This window comes from Aythya ferina (assembly GCF_964211825.1).
Source record: "Aythya ferina genome assembly, chromosome: 17".
NCBI classification, from domain to species: Eukaryota; Metazoa; Chordata; class Aves; order Anseriformes; family Anatidae; genus Aythya; species Aythya ferina.
Window position 1 is genome coordinate 4,338,255 of NC_140316.1, and position 20,251 is coordinate 4,358,505.

At 45.7% G+C, this 20,251-nt stretch overlaps 1 protein-coding gene and 1 long non-coding RNA gene across 23 annotated transcripts in view; one reads left to right on the plus strand and one right to left on the minus strand.

Moving 5' to 3' along the window:
* FBRSL1 (fibrosin like 1) overlaps positions 1–20,251 on the plus strand; it is a 515,953-nt gene that overhangs the window by 279,020 nt on the left and 216,682 nt on the right. The window lies entirely within an intron of this gene.
* Positions 4,374–5,871, minus strand: LOC311446089. Its single transcript, XR_014698752.1, has 2 exons — positions 5,728–5,871; positions 4,374–4,694 (listed from the first exon to the last, which is right to left on the minus strand). It is a non-coding gene; the product is annotated as an uncharacterized lncRNA (long non-coding RNA).

Sequence of the window (20,251 nt, forward strand, 5' to 3'; positions counted from 1 at the left end):
CCGTTCCTAGCGTGCCAGTCCTGCATGTGGATGTGCATCCACGTAGGTATACTCGCACATCAAATCTACGTGCTAACGCATATATTTTGTGCAGAGATATCCTCAGTGCTTCATCCTGTGCTACCAACGTGCAGTTGCAGTGAGCTGACCAGCACTGGAACAGGAACGAGAATTCTTGACTCCCTCTTCAGAGCTGTAATTAGAAAAGAACTTTGGGTGTTTTTTTAATTTAATAAATAAATGAATAAGTTACCCCAAAACATCAGCATTGCACAGCTGTTTCCAGGTGAAGCGGTATCACGTCGTTACCCTGCTCTAATTGGGGCAGAAATGGAGCTGCAGCCAGCAGCTGCGTGCAGAGTTTTGGCAGAACAATAGCAGGGAGCTGCTGCTGTTATTAGCAGCTGCATAAGGTTTGTGACCTTTGATAAGCAAATCTGGTGGGAACACTACAGTGAAGTACCCCAGACTGGCAAAGACAGGGTATTTCATGATTCAGTGATCATTTAAAGTCCTTGAAGCAGAAAAAGAAAAAAGTAATGCATCTTTTAGAGTCACAGGGTGGGAGAGGGAGCTCTGCCACTGGAAGGTACAGCGACATAAGGAAAGCCCTGGGCATGCCAAGTGAGAGATTTAAAAATCGAGGGAGTTGTTAACTTTTATAACAGAACCATTGTTCTCCTTTTGGTGTCAGAACGTTCCTCTGAGTACTGGAAAGTACTTAACATCCTAAACCAGATGTTTTGAGGACCTAGGTGAGAAATGACGTTATAAAATCTTCACTTAACGTACCAAGAGCTGTGGTGTTACACTGTAGGTAACATTTTCAGCTGATAGGTAAGGGTTGCTTGCATTTTCTTGTGAAAAAGATGCTGCCCCTCAGTGTAGCATAGCTCCTTATGAGCTGACTGGGTGGTGACCGAGAGTTGGGTCAGCAGCAGCGCTGGGGAAAGACCAGAGGTGGAGAGGCACTGGGTGAGCCTCTGCTGCCTCTGTGCAGAGAATCAAGGAGCAGCTGGTAGGGCCAGGGCAAGCGTTCGGATGGAGGAGTCTGGAGATGAGAATGACAGAAGAGACACCAGTCCTAACGCTCAGCCTGGGCCTCCTGCCCAGAGAATCAGTGCAACACCCTTGTGACGTGCTGTAGGGCAAAATCAGTAGGGACCATAGCTTGCCAAACTAGAGATAAAAGGCGCCCTTTCACTGGGGGTCTCAGGGCAATAAAATAAGCCGTGTGACAGCAGAGAGAAACTGCTTTGTGCCTTCAGGTAGGAGAGCCCTATAATAAAAATAAAACTTCCTAATACGTATTATGTAGACGTACTTTATTGCGTGATACGTGTATATCAGTGAAAGATGGAAGTATTTTATTCCAGCTTCTAAAACTTCTATTTGCAGATGGTCAGATGTGTTTTCTTCTGTGATGCTGTTGCATTCATGTGATCTCCTCTGAGTTCCTTTCTCCCCAGTGCCCTGCTGCCTCCCTCATACTGTAGTAAATTAGGGTGGGGGTTGAAGAAATGCTACTGCAATACAGTCGCCGGGTTTTTCTTAAATATTTAAGAGCTGTAGTTTTCATTTGTGACAGTAATTGGAATAATGTTACAGTATATTATTGCAGCACATAGTATTACTTAGTGAAATATAAAACTCTGAAATACACTACTTTAAAGCACTGCTTGAGAAACAAACGCATTAGGCGTGCATACATCTGCTTTTACTGAAGTGACAGGTACTAACTGTGCTGCTCTCCTCTTCCATTCACCTTGTTAATATGATTATCTGACTGTTTCAACAGAGCATAATTTGAAGAATGGATTATATACTGAGCATTCTTAATAAGACATGATAAAAGAGCAATTCATTTACTCCTCCCCTAAGTTTCACATGAGCTGAGTGAAATTTCTGAAGGCACTTCTTTTGTGAAAAGACAAAAATCATTGGTGCTGGGAATAGGTCTCAAGCATCCTATTTTCTCACTTACCTTTGTAGGTAATGAGACAAAGCATGTTAAAATATTATCAAATCAGTTAATTTCAAAGGAGGATGGTAAGATTAATGCTGCTTTATGGGCAAATTGAGTTGTTCAGATACGTGGTCCATTGTTGTGAAAGATAGGTTGAAAAGAAGAGCCCTGAAATCCCCTCACACTGGCGCCTTTACCCCAGGGAAGACATCCAGTGCCACCGGAGCTGCCTTGGTGCAGCTGAGGATCAGGTCAGGGATTTGGTACTTCTCTGCTCAGGGCACAGCAGATCATCCTGCCTGCCATCATCCCTTGATAATAATGTTTAACCACATCAGCGCTTGCATTTGAAGCCCTGCCAGCTTAATCCTGACCTTTTCTGTGCTGGAAATGATGGCACAATAATTTCCTCGAAAAGTTAGCAGCTGTAACTTTATCCTTTTCTCACTTTACTTACCACTGAGATCTTGGTAAAAAGCTTTCTCGGGAAAGGTTATGGAAGAGGTGAGGTACCCAGGCAGTCTTTTATTGGACAAAGTGGTGTAGCAGGAAACAACAGACGAGCCCTTCTTTAGGTCTGGAGCAGAAGTGTCAGGCTTCACGCTGAGTGCAGCTTGGGAACAGGTAAAAGGGATGAGCTTACTGTGTTCTTCTGGCACCTCCAGCCTTACTTGGGAGGAAAAAAAAAAGGTATGAGGAAGCAAAAGCAAATCCGGCTTAATCCGTCATGTGGAGACTGACGATACAGAATGTTTTTCTCTTGCTAGGTGGTTAAATGTTCTCATAAGGCATTAGATATTTCAGGCAAACACCAGGCGAAACGTGTGCCACATCGTTCAAAGCTCTCTAAACTCAGCCTCAATCTGTGAGGGATCAGCTCTTCATGAAAGCAGAATAATTATCTTAGCGTGGACAGGGAAGTGGCTTAGCGTTAAGCGACACAGAAAATACCTGCTTTGCATGCTGAAATACCTCCTTTCCCACCAAAATTCTCTCCTACTACATTCCTGCCTTGCCACGAGAGCAACATCCTCGTTTGCTCTGTGAGATCCGGACTGCAATGCTATACCCGATGCAGCATGCACTGCACTACACGGTGCTTAAAGAAATGCAGGTAGGTGCAGAGAACTTCAATTTAATGGAACGATAAAATCAATAAAGCAAAGGTGGGCATCCAGCCCAGTCAGACACCCAGTCCTGCACGTGTAGTCTTTATCTACACCTTCACTTCTGGGTTTCCCTGGTTGCAAACATTGTAAAATCTTCCCAGTGTGACCTCGGACCAGGCACTTACCATCTGTGCCTGGCTACTCCTGTGCAAATGCAAATACTGACAGTATTTGCAAAATGTCCTTTGATTCTTGCTGGGAGCTATACTAGGGCCGTTTTACAAGAATTAGTTATTTTATGTGACCTACAAGCTTTTTATTCGTATGTTGCACTCTTAGCATTGTTTTAAGACTCCTGCATACTTGCAGCACATTGTCTTCCCTCTGCAAGCACCAGAAAAGCAATGTGTGTCTGTTCCCTGTGTGTGCATGACCCTCCCAAGAGAGTTAGGCAGTGCAGGCATTTGCAGTATCAGGGGCAACAGGAGAAAAGAGTGGTAATCCTGCAGCCCAATACCTCTTTAGAAGCCACGTGCTGGTGCAGTCCCTCCCTTGCCTGCATCCTGGAGTCACGTTCTCCGCGGGGCCCTCCCTCCACAAACAAGTTGTCTGCCTGCATACATTACACTTACCTGTGCTTATCAAGCGATCCCAAAGACAGACTTTGTTTCCTGTTGTTTCCCACTTTCTAAACACTGCCTATCACCTCCTTCCTTCAATAAAATAATCCTGGAAGATAGGCTAATTGTGGTGGCCTTCCCGGCGAGCTGTATATCACGCAGCTGTCTCTGAGACAGCCATAAATTCCAGCATTTATGTACCCCGAGCTTCCGACTATGCTTAACTTTTATTGAAAAAGACAACATTAAATTACCCAGTCTGAACAGATCTCCTCCCCTCCTCCCACCTGGCAGGAGGCTGCCCTGCGTTTCCGTGGTGCGAGCTGCGGGTGAAGCTTGCACGGACCGTGGTTGAATTCACAGCCAGTCTCCCGAGGTTGTGTTTTCTTCCCTGATACCGAGCATTTATATCAACACGCGGGACCTTCCTTTGCCTCTATCCCACTGTTGCTCTCATAAATATTCCCCACCTTTCTTTGAAGGACTGGTAGGCGGCGTAGCCCTCTGTTGCGATAGATAAGCTCTTGTGCTACGGCACAACACAGAAACATTGTCTTTGTGGTGCCAGCACCTATCAGCACACTGCTAATTAGCTCCACGTTGTTTATACCTCACTTCTTGAAGTTTGGAACACAACCCTTCCATTTTAATTTGAAGCCTAATCTTGAAGCTGAAAGATAAAGCCAAAACATTGTATTTGCATTTCCATATCTGTTAGGAGCCATTTTGGGCAACAATTAAGATACAGCAAGAGGAGGGGAAATTCTTCATGCGGTGTATCTTTAAGGAAATACCAGAAGATAATGTATTTCAAACTTAGAGTAATTTCCTGGGCACTCTGTAGCTGAAGCAAGCGAGGAGATGTGGTGAGTAGTTAGGGCTCCTTTCGTCAGTGCTTTACTGCAGTCTGTGCCGCTTTTGTCTTTCATGGCTTTCCTGCTCTGGCCAGGCGTTGTATATTTTCGATTAAAAAGGACTTCACTGTCTTCTTGGCAGCATCTGGAAAGAAATCAGCCTCTGTAGACCAAATAGCTGGAAAAACATGTTCATGCTACCACCAGTTATCATTCACTGAAGGCTTCCCGTAGCCAGAGGCTTTGCGTCCAGGAAATCTGCACACCAGCTATTACCAGCAGGCCGGGCCCTGCTGCATTAAAGTCAAGAGAGACCTCGAAGTGCCCTGCAGGCCTGCACCTTGCGTGGCACCGTGTCTGGGGATTGCCTCTCTCCTTTGCCTGGGGCCTCCCGTGGTGCAGAGCCCGCTGCCACCTTCACCTCCGTCCCGGGGTGGTGATGCTCGCTGTGCCTGCGCTCCCTCTGCTGCCTGTTACTCCGTGCCACTGCAGTTACAATCTGCAGTCACAGATATTCTGAAATACAGAAAGTGCTGTAGAAGATAGGTCTCCTCATCCACTTTCTGAGTGCTGTTGATGTTCTTAGGTTAAAGAACATCCTGAGTATAAGTAACTAAAATATAAGTATAATAAGTATAATATAAGTAACTATAAGTAACTAAAATTTGCATTAGATTGTTTTTACAAGTACATAGCGTTAATTCTCTTGCCCTCGCTACTGAGCAATATTGTTTGTTAAGCGAGGTGAGCTTTTTTCATTAGTAAAGGAAGAGGCAGAGCTTGTTGCATAGTGGCAGCTCAACAAAAGGTACCCATGGACAAACAGTGACCTTCTTGGGAAGGCAGACTGTTAAGTCACTTGTGCAGTAAGAGCTGAGCACAGATGCAAATGTGTAATGTAAAAAAGGAATAAAGAGTCACTTTGCATAAGGCAATGAATGACACCAACATGCTGGGAATGCAGAGGTGCTTTAATATACCGAAAAAAGTTGTGCCCACGCTGGTAATGATGTGTGTGACCTCTCAGGAGGAGGAAGAAGGTTGAACCGAGGGGACACACCTGCTTTGCATTAATGACACGGCTTGTAGCAGTGCAATGAGGAAGCTGTTGTTGAATGTTGTCCCCACAAAAGTAATCCCCTGCCTGGGACTGCTGTCCTGCTCTCACATGGGCTTACCTCACACAGTGCCAGACTGCGCCCTGGGCTCCTCGCCATGGCACAGACACTCCTTTGGGCTCCCGGGGTGAGGTAGGCTGCTGCTGCGGCACAGAACAGCTTCATGATGAGAGTAACAAATCTCAGTGCCATCTAGAAAGTGTAGTAAGACCGTAAGTGAACTCTGATTTCTATATGCACCCAAAGAGGGAAGTGGTGTAGCCTAGATGTGTGGTTTCTGCAAGCTGAGATCCTCGTCCCCAGCGGGAGTGTTGCTGGGGCACGTTGCAGAGCCCTGAGCTGGGGCCTGCGCAGGGCGCGCTGCTCTCCTGCCCTCCACACGGAGCCTGCGCCCTGCGCTCGCTGCAGCAGTTCCTGCTGTTCCTTGCGAAAGGTTTCTGCTTTGATACGTGGGATACTGGCAAAAGGGCAGCAGGACAGTCAGGAACAGCACTTGGAACCTCAACAGGGGAGGTCAGTCCTGCCTGGGGCATCTGGCCTGGAGCGTGCCTGTGGAGGGACTTCTCGCTTCCACAGCCACGGACTCCTGCTATTTCAGGAACTGTCTTCTACAACCACTTTCTTTCTCACGATATGAAATTGTTCTGTGCTTCAATTGTATTGCTAAATCACGTAAATCTTAATAATTAGAGTCCTCATTGAGCGAGGTGTTTGTAGGTCAACTGCAAATATTAGTAAGAGTGTGCCAGTAATAAATGTGTCCTTGTAATGTAAAATTTTGCACTCCACATGCAAGTAAAGAATCCACTGTAGCTGCTTATTAGTAATTATCTTCATTCAGTATCCCATATTCTTTCCAAGCATTATATTGATGCTTCATAATTGTATTCTACCACTCAGAAAACTGGATGGGCAGAGGAGTTGGAAAATCTTCCTTGCCTTCTTTCCTGAGTGGTGTTTTAAAACTAAAAAGTGTAGGTTTGGCTGCTTCTTTAGCTTACTGCTCTCCTATCGCAGATGCTGAAGACAGATCTCTTATTTAAAGGGGTTACAGACAGGTTAACTGACTCACGACACAGTAAAAATGCATATTTCTCTTCAAAGTCCTAGATTCTAAAACTGATTCAATTGTTCTAAATTTGGATGAAACTGTGCTCTGTTTTCCCTTTAGAGCTTTCCCATATGCTAATGCTTATTTTATATCATAAATATGCAGCGACAGCACTCGTGGGTTTTCTCTTTTTTCACACCATACGCTATGGTACATGTTTCGGAGCAGAATTACCGCTGACACCGAGTGACGGGAGGGATGCGCGGCGCCACGCGCGCTGGTTTGAGCTGTCCCTGTCAGAGACTGGTGGCAAGGGGCTGGGCAGGATGGTGGAAACAGCGGGCTGTGGGGCTATTGGAAGATCTACTTCTTTTTTTTCCTAGATCTTATTTTCTGACTAGAATTTAAATGTACATCAGAGATGACAGATACTCCATTGAAAAAGCAAGGAAAAAAAACAACACAATAAAGTCAGCAGTGTGAAATGAGAGCACGGTCTAGAAAGTCACACCAGGAGGGAGAAGGAGAAGTGGGAATGGCCGATGTGAGCAGTTTGCTGTAGCTTCCCTTTTATTTCCAGTACCACAAGCTCTAGGTCTTCCTTCCAAAGCACTTGTTTAATTACAGCTTCAGGAACATAAAGCCTGTTATTATTTTAATGGAAGGAGCTGAGACTGAAATAAAACTGAGCTGGGCCCATGTCTTTTCCTGGCAACTTGTAATTTCATGGATGGAAAAAACACCTGTTCAGTGGGGAATCCTTATCATTATGTTTTAGATTTCCCCATTAATTTATTTTCCAGTCTTTAAGCCGATACACAGATGGAAAGCAAACCTGTTTAGGGCCTCTCCTCGCTCTCTCCCTAGGACTCACGGTGGGGACGCAGCTTCTGCCTTACCTTATGGTGGGCAGGCTCGGGGGCTGTGCAGCGCCTGCTGGGCGCAGGGGGCTCTGGGCACAGCGCTCCCTGTCCCCGGGGTCTCCTGCGGCGCGGTGCTGGCAGTGCCCTGGTGATGGGTGCCACCGCTGCCAGTGCGGGCACCGGCAGGACCAGGGGTGCCCTCCTGGAGCAGGGCTTGGTGAGGCACAGCGTGGGACTGACGTTGGGTTAACGCGGGAGCTGCTATTCCGGCACTCGGCTGCTAATAAATATGCATAAAAATAGGAACAAAAGAGCGTCAGTGCTACCTGATGATCATTTGACTTCACATAAAATCCCTGACAAGGAGGAAAGTAATCTGTTGCGGGGGGAGAGCCGGGAGGCTTCTCTTGTTTCACCCTCCCCTCCTTCATTCTTCCTTTAATAAAGAAAATCACTTTTCTTTGTCACCATTTTAATGATTCCCAGGGCGCTTCGCAGCACAGACATAAATCTGGAAATCAGCTCTCAGAAAGAATGAGAGATTTCTCTTCTCTAAATCACAAAAGTATGCTGAGCTCTTTGTAAATCCCCACAACAATGTAATTGCGGTTCTCCCATCATTATGTGGAATGTTTTTGGTGGCTTGTTTACAAGCTAAATAAATAGCTGTGCAAAACATCTGGAACCACAGTGAGTCTTAAAAGGCTGCTTTTAGCAGAGCTTAGAAACTCAATTATTACTGGTCTTGTGCCTTTCAGATCTGATTGGGATATATTAATAGACTGTATGGAAATATTTGCCCGAAAGATGATAAATGTTCTTAATTACTCATGGTGAGAGTTAGAGTGACTCGTGCTTTACAGAAAAAGTGCACTGATCTTTCTGTATATTAAAAAAAATGTAAAAAGACACAATTCCTTTGGGCACAGCTGGTCCTACTGTCCACGTGGTGTAACAGAGATTTAATACAAAGTGCAGGGCTCTCTCCTGAACTTTATACTTTGTGACTGACAGCCTGCACTTTATATAGTAAGTAACGGAAGGTATATGTAGGTTATAAGTTAAAAATACAACTTCCTACAAGTACAATGGGTTAGGGCAGAACCAGCAATATGAGATATATAGGAACATCCGTCAAAATCTTACAAGGTTCCTGCAGCCAGCAGGCTCCTGGGATCCCAGTGATTTTGCCTGGTAGGCTTTGTTCTGTAGACCAGTATTACTCTTCCCCCCTGCAAATACATGTATAAAGAATAGAAGCTAAAGATTTTAAAATTCAAGCTAATCCATTGAGGCTTAGGGGATCAGCTTTTATAATAGTAAATAATAATAATAGGCTACAGCAGGCAGCTTAGGCTCTCCTGAAGTCTTGGCTCAGAAGTATCACGATTACTGCATCCATCAGCAGCATCCATCAGCTATCAGTAATTGAATGTTTCTCAGCTACAGAGATCTTCAGTACCAATTTCAAACTTTGCACGTTTATGGGTTTGAATGAAGTGTTTTGATGCACCACAGCCCCTTCACGTTGCAAGCCAGCAGAGCAATCCCGTTTCATCCAAGTTTCTAAGCGTGTACCTGGCTGAACGTTTGCCTTTGTTCTGGGAGGAGGATGCTAATTTGTCTCAGCCTGTGATCCACTTGATTGCCCTCCCATGGCCCCATGTTTCTCATGCTGTGGGGTGGACATTTTGGATCGGTAGGAGTTGGGGTCTGGAGTGATGTGATTTCCACACCCATGCCTGCGCTCCTGGTCAGCGGGGCTGCCCCGTGCTGCAGCCTGGATGCCCCTAGCAGATGAAAACAATTATCGCTCGAGCTCTCCTGCAACATCCAGCCTAAGTTTTAGTTTCAGCGCTCATGTAAGGACTTAGTAAATCAACATGAAATGTATGATAGTTACTGTACTGGTAAATCATGTTGCCTGGGTCATTGCCCACATTAGCCTACCACAGTAGCTCTTGTGATTTGTACGGGGTTGTCAGCACAGTGTTGTGCCTGATAGCAGCCTGCGTGTTGTCTTTGGTCCCGAAAAGGCGCCGCGAACAGGCCGTCCCACAGCAAAAATTCCCCTGAGTTTTGCAGATGGTTGTCTTGATCTAAACGGCTGTTCAAACCCAGAGGCAAACCAGAGCACAGAGCTGCGGCAGGACAGCAAGGGAAGCTGTCCAAAGGTAAGGACGAGCGGTGCTGGGACAGATCGCTGCTCTGCCAGCATCACCCTGCTCGGGGGAAGGAGCGACCGGGTGGTCCTGTCCAGGGCTGTGATGCTGTGAAGGAGGCGGGGTGATGCAGTCCTTCTCAAAAATCCCAGTTGAACTACTCCAAACTCAAAGTTGGGTGGCAGGGCCGGCAGACTGGTACTTCCCACTGAGTGCTGGCCTCATTTTGCCAATTTCTGGGGGCTTCTGGAAGCACCTGGGATTCTTCTCAAAGACTGGGCAGTTCCCGACTGGAAAGTGCTACAGCAGCAGGAACCTTTGACACAACAGACCCACCTTCAGGAGGCTGCTTCTGACTCTTTGTGGTGGGTGACCAAAGTGTGGAGAGAGGGGAAAATTGGCCAGTACTTGGCCTTGTCACATGCAGTGGAAAAGTCTCAGAAAAACCTTTTCCTCATCAGGTATTTGGGAACTGTTGTAGCCTGCTGGCGGTCCTGTGAAAAATTAATAAACTGAAGGAAAACAAAACAACCAAGATTAATACATGATTAAAACAAGCTTTTCTAGGCTTAGCTTTAGTTCTTGTGCTGGTTATTGAATACAATGGAAATTGCACCGTAAATTTTACATGCAACATTGAGAAAATAATGCTAACAGTATGTTTGATGGTCTTTTACACTGCAATTAACAGGGAAAGAATGCTTTGGGGAAGGGTTTTCCCTTTTAAATGCAACATTTCAGGATGGAATAAGACTTTGTTTACTAGTCTGGTATTGAAATGATTACTTTTAAAGCGTGACTTATGCAATCACGGCAGCCTCCTGCAATGAAGGGGGAAGAGAATGAAATTCCCGTTTCTAGCAGAGGAAATTCTCTTTCCTCGTGTCACTCGAAGGATCTGTCGTGCTCGGTCGCATTAATTGAGTCCTAGCGATTTCTAAAGTTATTTCTTTTCAAACTTGAGCTGCACCAGTTGTAAGTTTTATGAGGAAAAATCTGTTATAGAGTAGGCCTGAAAGGGAAAAGAAAACATGTCTGTGTGTGCCGGCCAACTGGCAGAGGCATGCGTGGTAGTAAAACTGGTAATTTTCAGACACACGGGTCAAGGAAGATCCAGAGCTGGGCTTTTTTTCCTTCCTTCTTTCAGAAGACTTTGGAGACTTCTAAAATAAGCCTCGGTTCAGTCCAACAAAATAGCCGCTAGAAAATCATTTCCATCCGCGTCCAGGGGTAAGTCAGATGCAGGTTTACTGGAGCGCTGTGGAAAGCGTATGCACTTGTCAAAAAACAACAAGAGGAAGGAGGGGGGGGATCCACCTCGTCTACTCTTTCCTCAGCCCAGCCCTTCTTTCATGCGCCTTCCCAAATCTGTCATAAAAGGTATCCCAAGGTGGTTGTTAGCGAGCTCCCCTCATGAGAGATGATTAAAGCCAGATGAGACAGAGCCCCGAAACACAGTCCCTTTGTTAGAGAAAACAAAGGCCTTGGTAATTGGATTCACATTGAGGGAGGCACTTAAAACAGCAAAGTAACAAGAAAAATCTGCCGGGTTATGTCATAACTGCCAGGGTGGGTGTTTTGTTATTTTAAAAGAGCATGACCGTCTCATTTTTTTACTAGCTTAGTCTGCTATATTGAAGTGGAAGATGAAAAAAAATAAAAAGTCCCCAGTTGTAGCCTCTTTTACACAACTGACAGAGGGCTTGGGACGTGTAACCCAACGTGGAGCAAGTCGCAGCGGCCGTGGGGCAGCCCTGAAGCAAGGAGCTGCTGTGTCTGCCAACGCTGCAGCACACGGAGGGTGCAGTACCTCCTCTGTGAGCCTCAGTGGGGCAAAGGCAGTCCCAGCGTATCAGTCATCCTCAGGCCTCAGTTGTTTGGCTCATTGTAAACTCTTCAGCTTCCAGTTGGCCTATAGAGTCATTTTCCATAGCTCGGGAGCAGGCGTGTACAGTTGGGAACTAGCTGTCACCATCTTCTGCTGTGTTTGGGGAAAAAAACTAATAAATACCAAATTGAATGGAGACCTGAGCTGTCTTACGGATTTACTGCAGAAGCGCGTGTCTTCCAGACCTTTTATCATCGATTTTGCTCTGAGCACTAACGGTGCAAGGAAGAGCTGAATGCGCCAGGCTATCGGGTCTCCAAAAAGCCAGGTCGGTGTTACATACGGAGGTGCTAGTGAGATCTTGCAGGAAGGATGTGAAGTGGCTTTCAAGAATTGCTTTTCACTGTGTCATGGCAAACAATTTTAGATTTAATATGCAAATGGCTGCCAAAGAAAAGTATCTGGTTTGGCAAAGACTGATTTATTCCATCATAGGCTCCAGAGTAAAAATAAAAACAACTACAGAAAAAAATCTGCTCTGAAGATCCCAGTGCCTATAAAAGATTAGTCTTAAGAAGAGTTAGCAGAGTGTTGAAAAATGTCGTGTCTTGTTTTCCATTGAAAGTTGGCTGGCGGTCCTGGACGGAAAACGCAGAATCGCGTAGTCTGACACCCGCAAAGCTCAGCACTTTTCAGCTCAGATTAAAATGTTGGTCATCATCTGCTTTCTTGTAGCAAAGGTATGATGCACACAGCTCCCGGGAAGACCGAGCACTTGATTACCAAGTCAGTCGTTAGGTAAGGGGTGATGTCGTGCCTCACTTTGGACAGGGCGGAGATCTCTTTTATTAAGAAGTTTCAAAGCCTTCCAGGGATGAAGGCACCCAGTTTCCATTCATTTGATTTAAGCATCCAGATCTCAATGGCAGCTTTGTCAGAACGCAGCTTTTGTGTCCCCCAGTGGGTGTGCGTGCAGTGCAGAGGGCTAGGCACAGATCCCTCCGTCCCCAGCGGGGTTTGTGAGTCCCGAGCTGGGGCGGGGAGGCACAGTTGTGCTCTCGGTCACTGCTCACCTCGGCTCTGGTTTCCCTGTGGCTGCAGCCAGGCCAGGCACACGCTGGCCCGAGGCACGGCTCTGGCACAGTGCTGAGGACCCTGCTGGGGACCCGGAGGTGGCGGGGGCTGTGGCTCCCAGCTGAGTTCACTTTTTGGTACCTTTTTGGTAAGGTTCCTCTCCCTTGGAGGAGCTGAATGAGCTGCAGCCTCTGGGCTTCACAGGTCCTCCTGTCTTTTTCCCCTCAGCAGCAGGGTCCCTTGTCTGAGTGCTTCTCCGTCATCCCTGCTCAGATCCGAGCCCTTCTGGAGGTCTGCCAGCAGCAGCCCTTCCACATGCTGGGTTCTCTTGGTTCTCGCTCAACCTCTGGGTTTAAGCTTCTGGGGAAGAGAGAGAAAATCTCTTTGTAAGACTGAACAGTTTCTGTTTCCTTCCTTCACTTAGATGGGTAAGGACCAAAGGAATTTAATTCTTCTCCCTCTGCCCTTGCTGACTCTGAGAATAGAGGGAGAAAGCTAGCAAAGCTGCTGTTTGGCTGAGCTGTTCCAGGATTTAGAGCCTAAAGCCATGTCTCATTTCTGTAAGGCCCTCTTACGCTCTGTTGATAATCTCTGAACTGTTTCTTCAGGGATGAACAAACCTCAGCCACCGAGTGTGAACTGAAAATAAAGTACCAGGTTGGTGCTGATTTGCTGGGGCTGTGAACAGAGGCTGGTGTATTCCACCCGGCCGCACAGCGCTTCCTTCCTACCAGGGTAACGTCAGCTCTCCGCGGTGGGTCCAGCAGCCTACACATAACCTAACTGCCCAGGACTCTTCTGGTGGAAACAATTGTGAATACAGCCCTCGGGTCCTAACTGGGGCCTTGTCTTAGGTGTTGATATGGTTGGCATGATACAGATCCAGCCTGTCCTGTAAATCCGTTCGATAACTGCTCCGAATTGTCTGGCAATCGTGGTTGAAACCCACTCCTGCAAAGGCCGTGACTGGTGGAGTTGGGAGAGCTGGTGCGTTTGGGGAGCGTACGGGGCAGAGCAAGGAGGTCGATGGGTTCTTTCTGAGAGGTGGATGGAAGGGCACAACCAGGTACCAGAGCCCTCGGACAGTCTGCCCAGCCCCAGCCGCTCTGGTTCAGGTGTGTCAGGCCCCCCCTTGGTATGCCGAAAGCAGACGAGGCGTAACACGTTTCCATACCAGCCCCGGTCAGAAGTACCAGTAGCAGGATGCTAAGTGCTTCAGCACCTAGGATTTGTTCAGGGGAGGGGGGAGCCCCAGCCCTTTTCATTGCTGCAAGCACGTTTCACATTTGTCTCCAGTTGGGCTTATTGCTCACAGAAACCTGCCCTGCCTGTAATGCACCAGATGTGCAAAAAGAGCAGCCGCTCCTCTTGCTATCATAGGCAGCCACACTTACAACAACAGCGACTTGTGCTTTGATTGCTTGTCTAAAACTAAAATTCAATTATGCAGTGCAGGCAGGCTTTGCTGTGACACAGAGGGTTAGAAATTAATGTTAACACTGTTTCTGGTTAAGACTTTTTGTGTTGATAAATAATTCATAAGGCAGTTAGCTCTTTGAGTCTGACAACACAAGAATATATTAATACAGTAGACTCAGCTAAAGGTCAGCCCTGAACAGTGAAGCATCTGAGCCATCTTTTATTCATTTTCTGACACAGACTCATTAATTATTACCGCATTTGAAGGTCTGCACGGGAAAAGTGCTAATGAGAAAAAGGATATTGGGTTTGATATCTGACGCTCACTCTTTGAAATGACTTTAGATTAAAAAAAAAAGAGAGAGAGAGGAGAGAACAATACAAAACAGGCCAGGTAAGACCTTTTCTTTAATAAAAAACTAAAAGAAAAACTGAAAGGCTGAAGATAGAGTTGGAAGACATTATTCAATCAAAACCAGACACTGCTGGGTTGTGAGTTTGAGCAGCTGATGGGTGATGGAGTTTCTAGGAAAGCATTAATATAGACATGATTAAAAGATCGCCTTTTCTTAAGTGAGTGGCTTTGAATCTTGTTTGTTGCCTTCAGGTTTGTTTTCCCCATTTTTTATCTTGGCTGACCACTTACTTTCCTCCAGTGTTCACGAATGAGGATCGTTGTGGCTTTGTGCTCTTGCTTGATGCTTTTCCATCCCTTTGCCATGCCATACTGTTTTAGAAAACCTTACAAAAACTACCTTGACACACTCATCCCTGCAGCCATCTGTCCCAAAAGGAAACAGTTACTCTTCTTCTTTAGCCTGCTTTCCTAAGAAAATCAGATTTCTGCAATCACAGGCCCTTGGTCTGTGCTTTCCCATTACATGCATTTTTAAGGCCATCAGCGAGTTGGTGCATCGTATTTGATGGAATGATAAACATCTCAAAAACAGTAATTTTTTTCAGTGTTTGTGGAAAAAAATAAAAATAAAAGAGAACTCATCTTCAGTATTCCCAACAGGGAAAATGTTGAAGCTTAAGCTTATGCCTTATTAGATTTTGGAGAATTCACACAAGAGGAAACTGAGCACAGCCCAAAGGCAATGGGGCCTCATTTGCAATTCTGCCCAGTGAAGTGTTCTTGAGGTGCGGGCTGCAAGCAAAACTCTATTTATCCGTAAGATAGATGAGAGTCTCGTTCTTTCAAATTCATTAATGCAGGTGTGTCTTTATTAACAAATGTGCACGAGCCGGATCTTTAGTATCTGCTAGGAGTTGGTGCAGTTCAGAGAATTCAGTGGGACCGTGATGGTGCCAGCTTGACGTCTGGTGCTGCACGTGTGGGTATGCAACTTGAAAATGTATGTACTTGGCAGCTCCTGGCCCTCCCCTCAGTGGCCTGTTTTAATATCACATTAAAGTCCTTCCAACCAATGCACCCAGAAGTCTTCACGGCTTACTGAGCATTTCCACGGGGTTGCTCAGGAAGTGCAGCATGCTTGCAGGACTGTACTGCCCAAATGATTGTGGTCTACGAACCATCTCTTCACAGTGCACCCTGTGTTTTGAAGTGATACTATGCCTGCGAAAGAAGTGATCTAAGGCTTTATGTGTGGTGGTGGATACATGGAAACATCTCTTGTTTGGGCAGAACTAAATTGTCTATTTATTATGAATTTGGATATGCCATCCTCAGAAAAAAATGCATTTTCTTTAGCATGAATTGCATGCTCAAAAAAATTTGTTTTTCTTCGGACAAAGTTACCCCAAAGGATACACCCGTTACTGATGGGAAAGTTGAACCTCACTGAAGCACAGTTACAGTACCATGGGCCTGATATCACCAAAGAGAAGGCAGCGCAGGAGCCAGGGCCCAAGCTCTGCTGTTAGTATTCATGCCACTGTGTCTTGGTACTGCTTACTGTGTGGGAGGGGAGAGCCCTCCGTTAGTATAGGACTGTAATTGAGGGTTGTCACACTCTGTCACAGGCAATCCCATCCACCTGGAGGAGTTTACAAAAACGTCCTGTCTCTTTTCACACGGTAAAACGTCCTTACCTTCACGACCTGATTGCAAACCTAAAATTTCCAGTGCCAATGTCACCTGCTGCAGACAGCGTCTTACACTCCTGCAAACAAGTAAATATTTTAAAGCCTCTTCCAGAAGACGTTAAAATACAGAGCCCTGTACCCATGGGTGTAGCTGTTGGTAAAATGTGAGCCCTTTCCTTTGTCAGCCCTCGGCTGAGTAAACTGGCAAACTGTACTCACTAAAGCAGTGAGTGATGTTTCAAGGCTGTGAAAATATTAGCATGTAATGTAACATCTCTGGAAATGTAATGTTTGCTACAGCTGTGTATAAATTTGTTTAATGGGTCTCTAACTCACCATCAGACTCATAAAGGCAGCCACTGTACAGGCTATTAGGCTGCAGTAACTTAATTGCTCGTTAATTGGGTAATTAGTGCTTTGTTTTGCTTTAAAGCCTAAACACTCATAAAAAGTGAATTAGCTGAGTAAACAAGAATGGAATTTTCATGATATGCTGTCCCAGTTATTGCACATAATTAATCAACCTTTTATTATCATCTCTTTTTTTGTTTTGTTTTGTTTTATTTTTTTGTCTCTTTCCTGGTGACTGCCGCAGGTAGGCTGAGTAAATATCCCATCTCAAAGCCCCGGGGAAGCACCCCGAGTGCATCTTATGAAGCTAAGGCTGGTGCCTCTGTTCCACCCTAGAGGATGCTGAGGTGATGCGCCGATCCCAGCACCTCTTGCTCCCCACAAGTCCGGAGCTTCATGGGCAGCCCAAGTGGCTGCCACCTCCTCCAGCCAGGGGGCTGCTAGGCAGGGAGTTGGACAGAAAGGACCAATTTCCCTCTTCCCATCTCCCTGCCTACGTGGTGCTCAGTTCCACAGCTGAGGCTAATCTACCAGAAATGTAAATGAAAACCTAGCAGCCTGGAAAACTGGTTTATTTAACCAAGATGTGCATTAACATGAAGCTATCGCCGTACTACTTAGGTATTTGGGCAAGAGATGGGCCTGCAAATGAACGCACTTAGCAGAAAACGTTTCTCCAAGCTGTAACAGGTAGTTAAACGGAATATTAGAAGAGGAAAGAGTAAATTGAAACCCTGTTTGCACCCACTCATCGGAAGCTTAATTTGCACTCCCAGACTTGTCCCTGCCGGTGGCATGTGGAGTCTTGAATGCTGCATGGATTGCAATGCTTGCGCTGCTTAGCAGTGAGCATCCTTAACTGGGATTGTGGCCTTTGCTGTAGCGAGCAGTAGCAGTAGTGCTGTAGGTGCTCCGTGGTGCTTGCTCTTCCATCGCTGGGCCTGTCTGTTCGGCGACGTCTTAATTGGATTTGAGAACTCCTCAAGAGGAGGAGACCAGGAGAGAAAGGAATCGGTGCATACTGTTTGTGTGTCTTCTTGCTCTAGAAGCAATTTTAAAGGCGGACTGATGGAGAATATTACTCTTAGGCTTTACATGCAAAGGAAATTTTGGTTCTAATCAACGGCACAGGACGCTAATGCTGGATTTCCACATAGAGAGGAGAGTAAGTATTTACTGGTAGAAACCAGTCATAGTCGCCTGAGCATGTACTGGGGAAGGCTGAAAGATTTGGCTCACAAAGAGAGCACAAAACACAATTAAGTGAGACCTAGTAAATTTTGTACTTGGCATTTGTGGTCAGATGTTGATATTAAATGTAAGCAGAACTTTACTGTAAAAATTAGTCCTCTTTTATTGCAGAACAGTTGAGGTTTTACAAAGAATGGCACTGAACCACAGAGACCTTTTGCTCACAAGCTGATAAAGGAAACAGCTGCGAAGTTTGACGCATAGAAAGCTGGAGTTACACATCTTTGATCTGTTTGAATATAAGAAATCAAATGCTTATTTCATACGGCACATTTTTCAGATGCAGCCCTATATGCGGTTGCTTTCCTGGCTGTGCTTTTTTGGTCAGGGGTTGACCAAGGGCTAATGCCTGTGAAGGAGAGCCCCAGGCTGCTCCCTCCAGTGTGGCAGCCCCGTGGTGGCCAGCCTTCTGCGAACTGAGTTTCTTAGAGATCTGCTTTGTGCGTGTTTTCGTTTAAAACCCATCTGTCGATAACATGCAGCAGTTTGCTGTATAGATACTGGTGTGCTATAAGAGACGAGAACATGATAATGGTCAGCAAGTGGTGGGACTGCCTTTTTTTCTGCCATTTAAATACGTGGCGTGGTTGTTTCCTTGCTCCCGAATACAGCTGAAGCAAAAGGAAGGACTGGACAGAGTGGGAAGCTGGGCACCTGGGGAAGTGAAGACCCAAAGAACCTATTGTTGGTTGTCTCTTATGAACCTGACAGTTGCTGCAGTCAAATTAAGAAATAGCTACTTTTGTGTTGCCTGCAGTAAGTCCATTAGCCCGTCACTGGTTTTGCTTTTTGAGACCTTTCCGTATAAAACCTATAAAAACTTCGGAAACAGACTGGCAGCTGGTATTAAAAAGAATTAGAAGAAACTAAATGAGAGATCTTAATGAAAAAAAAAAAATAGAATATTTGAAATTCATTGTTTCTCTGCAGCACTTTTATTGTGTACTCAGCAAAATTCTCTACAAAAATGGTGACTTTAAAAAAAAGTGTGAAGGATGTGTAATCTTTTCTATATAATCTTATACCCTTACCTTTTTTTTTTTTAAAGTAGGATTCCAGATAAGTTTTGGAGAACAGTAGTAGAAAATGTATTCTATAATTTGTACTATTCATGTACTGTGAGGGTTATTTTTCCCTTTCACAGACATTTTTCCAGTCAGCAGTGAAATATTGGCTTCTCCAAAACTGGACTGGAATTTTTTTGAAATTGGCTGAAGGTATAAATGCCTGGGATTAACAAGTTTCAGCCGTTGTTTTATGAACATCCATTAAGCTATGTGTAAAATACGTATTTCTACCAAATCACCATTTATCACCTCCGCACACGCATGCCTCAGCGCCTGGCACACGCCGCATCCAGCGCGCCGCTGCTTGCCTCTGAGCATCCCCGTACCTCCCCATCCATCCGGAGCACGCTGCAGATTCGTGAAGCAGGCTGCTGCCGAAGCGAGGCAAACTTGATTTATTGTTTCACAGTTGCTTGGGTCCTGCTTGTGTTTTGGAAGCCTCGCTTGCTCGGTAGCTACTGCAGAGGAGACAGGGAGGGTGGACACGGTAAGCACCGGTGTTGGGCTGGCTGCACGCTTCCTGCCTCTCCTGGTTCAATAGTCTTTGATGAAGTACACAGATACATGCTCACAGATGGGTTTAACCAAGTGAAGTGTGGTTTTCAGGTTTAACCTCCAATCTGTTGGCCAAATGAAAAGTCCTCGCGCTTTTGCTTGAGAGCCTTGTTTCTACTTGTTTTTCAGAATTACATTTTCACTATCTCATTTGTGAATCACCTTCCTTGAAAGCACAGTTTGTAGTGGAAAAACTCACTAGCTGTATGCTACATGTTCCTTTCCAAAACTGAGCTTAAGAGAAAAATGAGCGTTGGTAGAGCTGGGGGGGCTGTTACCTGGAAGCTGGCACTAACTTCTCTAAAACCCTCTAAGTGGGATCAGCGATGCTCCCGGCAGCCTTGCTGTTTGCTGTGGCCACCCAGCAACAAAGCCAGAGGTCACAATGGGGCAGGACATCACCATGGAAGGCTCGTTGTCAGTGAACCACCCAGATGTCCCGCAAACGATGGGGTGGGATCCTTGTTGTTTTTTTTCCAAGCATCCTCCCCTCAACCGTTTGGACCAAAGTAAGGAAGCCAAAAAAGAAAAGCACGCAGACATTTCCTCTCCCTCCCAGTTCTGGTGTAATAGCCTGGTTCAGCTTGATGTTATCATCGTCATTATGCTCTTGTAATAGTAAGGGTGACAGTCTTGGCGTGGAGGGGCTGCAGCCCTCTGCAGAGTCCCACACCCTGGAAGGCCGTGACTACGACATCGCTTGGCAGCTGCCTTGGTCTCTTCATTTCAGGGACTTTACAGAGTAACTGTAAGGGATGATAAAGGCTGACGGAGAAGATCAAGCTGATAAATAGTCGGAAAATTTTCACATATGAACCCCAGCAAGTCTGAAAACAGAGCCACGGCAACAGAGAGATTTATGTATTATGTATTGAAAAATACAAGCATGGCATGCTTTGTAAATGCTGGATAGC